The 2616-nt window shown below is 33.4% G+C and overlaps 1 long non-coding RNA gene across 1 annotated transcript; it reads left to right on the top strand.

Annotated features, from left to right (window-relative positions):
* The first annotated feature begins 412 nt into the window (after positions 1-412).
* On the top strand, positions 413-2381 carry LOC110874456. The gene is made up of 3 exons (XR_002555967.2): positions 413-541; positions 1065-1134; positions 2234-2381. It is a non-coding gene; the product is annotated as an uncharacterized LOC110874456 (long non-coding RNA).
* Positions 2382-2616: the final 235 nt, after the last annotated feature.

The raw sequence follows: 2616 nt of genomic DNA, 5'->3' as shown, positions 1-2616 counted from the left end.
AGAGAAGACAAGAAGATTAGCTCACTCAACACTAACTACTTTCATTAACAACTTCTGTTTAAGTACACAATCATCAACTAACTCTTAACTACCTAACATCACTTTAGACATAACTCGTCCCTCAACCATTCATTATTTACAATACAGACCCTTCACTTATTAATTCCGTATCATAACACCCCAAAAATACTATATTCGATTATTATGCTTAAACCAATAATTATCATGATGTATAATAACTAGGAATGTTTTAACCTAGTTAAAAGACTAGTTAATCACTAGTTGTGTCAAGTGGGTTTGAACCAAACAAAGCAACTCATAAAGTACAAGGGCTGAATGTGAACAAGTAGCAAACTTAAATGATTAAAAGCTGAATTTTATAACATTACACACATGTGTGTGTATCGTTCCAGAGAGAGAGAAGGGTGAAAACCTTCTTCCAAACTATCTAACACAAAAATATGCAAATCAAAGGGGAAAATCAAGGTTATTCCCTTGCATGTTGGAGAATTTTGATTATCTAACATCAATCAAATTTAAGGTAAGTTGTAATTTCACTTTTGGTGAGATTTACTTGTTTAGAGAATCCATGAAATAAGAGGATTTAATGATTTTTGCTACTATAAAGATGAGTTTTGATGATTGTAGAAGTGTTTATGGCTACCATGATTATTGATTTTGTGAAGTAATTGACATGTGACAAGTTTAGGTGAATTATTTAGTATCAAGTGAAGTGGGTTTTTAACCTAAGCATGAAAAACCCCAAATTGATGTGTAATAATTGAATGTAATAGTCTTGATGAACTGAAATTACATGTTAATTGATTGTTACTAGAAGTATGAATTGGTTGAGTTGTAATGAGATGGTAGGAAGTTGCCAAATTGAGCTAATAAGAATAGCTTAAGAGTTATGCCCATAAGGTGTTTGGTAAAATGCCTAAGTGAAAACTAGATACTAACAATTCATGAAAAACTTTGGTCAAAAACCCCATTGATGGTTGTTAGCAAGTATTGGTAAAATGGCCATATGTGATGGTGTCCTAATGATCGATTGTGTTGTAAAGATAAGCAACTCAAGTGATACACTGGGAGACAAAGTGGGAAAGGATACTCATCTCAAGGGAAAGCTTTAAGGTACGTAGCTATGATGTTGCGTTATTATTTCTGTTATTAGTTAATTTATGGATGTTGCCAAGATGAATTGTCGTATAAGTAAAGAAAAACGAGCCTTTAAAACAACCTGTGCCGAAGGCATGTAAAACTGATGTATAAATAACCCGCGGGGTCAAAGAAGCGGAGGTGATGCCCAACACATATGAACATAGTTAAGGACCATGGTAAAAATGATTAAAAGTGATAATTGTATCTTGTGGACGACGAGAGCCACAAGGGTGAACCAAACGGGTCATTTATGGTCTATAGGGCCATAAGGTAGATGATAGACAAGTAAAACCAAGGTATAAATGACCCACGGGGTCATGGAAGCCGAGGTGTTCTCCGAGTTACCAACCATGATTCTTGATCATGGTTGAAAAATGATAAGAAAATCTTGATGAAAGAATGCGGATGATTTGAGTTATAGAGATTAAATCTCATAACAAGTCAAACAAGTAAGAAAATAAATCCAAAGATGGCATTATAACGCCATAGTTATTCTAAGCAAAACTAACCATGACTTTGGTTATGGTTGGGGGAAATATTGAAAAGCTTTTTCGAGAAAGTAGAAGACTTGAGTTAAAACGCTCAAAGTCTCATAACATGTTAAACAAGTAATAAACCCAAACCGAATAGCAGGAGCGAAAAACTCAAGGAATATAGGCCCAGGTAGTGGGTTGTTGTTTAAAAAGTGTAGAGGAATAAACCTAATAAAAATATTATTGGGTCTGGACCAAATTAGATATGAATTGGATTAGATTATAGAGGAATAAACCTCTAAAGAATAAAATTGGGTCTGGACCGAATTAGATATGAATTGGATTGCAGAGGAATAAATCTCTAAAGAATAAAGTTGGGTCTGGACCGAATTGGATTGTAGAGGAATAAACCTCTAAAGAATAAAATTAGTTCCGGACCGAATTGGATGTGAATTGGAATGTAGAGAAATAAACCTCTAAAGAATAAAATTGGGTTTGGACCAAATTGGATAAAAAAAAATTGTTGTTTTCATTATTGGGTTAAACCATTTCGTTTAAATGTCGTGAATACTAATCATTTAATTGGATTTAAATGTCAGGTAATACCCGTCTTAGGAAACCGGATGGAAGATCAAGCTGCGCAAAGAACCGAACACACTTTACAACTTTTTCTCTTCCGTGTTTTAGTTAATTATGTTTCTAAACTTAAAATTTAAGGACATATACCTTGAATTGAATCATAGCTACTTTGGTTAGTTTAGTTTTTGTTAAAACTTGTAATCTTTTTGTGAATTAGTTTGTATAAAATATTAGTTTTTTTACATATAACGTGACAAATTTTACAAGTGGTATTCAGAGCTTAAGGTTAAAAAGGATGAATGTGTTCGGTTCGAGACTTGATTGCGAAATCTGGTAAGAAACAACGATAAAACAATCACTAAGGAAATGTTGAAAATAATTGTGGTAAAAATGCTTGGGAGGG

The sequence above is a fragment of the Helianthus annuus genome, chromosome 9, assembly GCF_002127325.2.
Source record: "Helianthus annuus cultivar XRQ/B chromosome 9, HanXRQr2.0-SUNRISE, whole genome shotgun sequence".
Taxonomy (NCBI): Eukaryota; Viridiplantae; Streptophyta; class Magnoliopsida; order Asterales; family Asteraceae; genus Helianthus; species Helianthus annuus.
The sequence above is the reverse complement of the archived record's forward strand: the minus strand, read 5'-3'. Positions and strand labels throughout refer to the sequence as shown.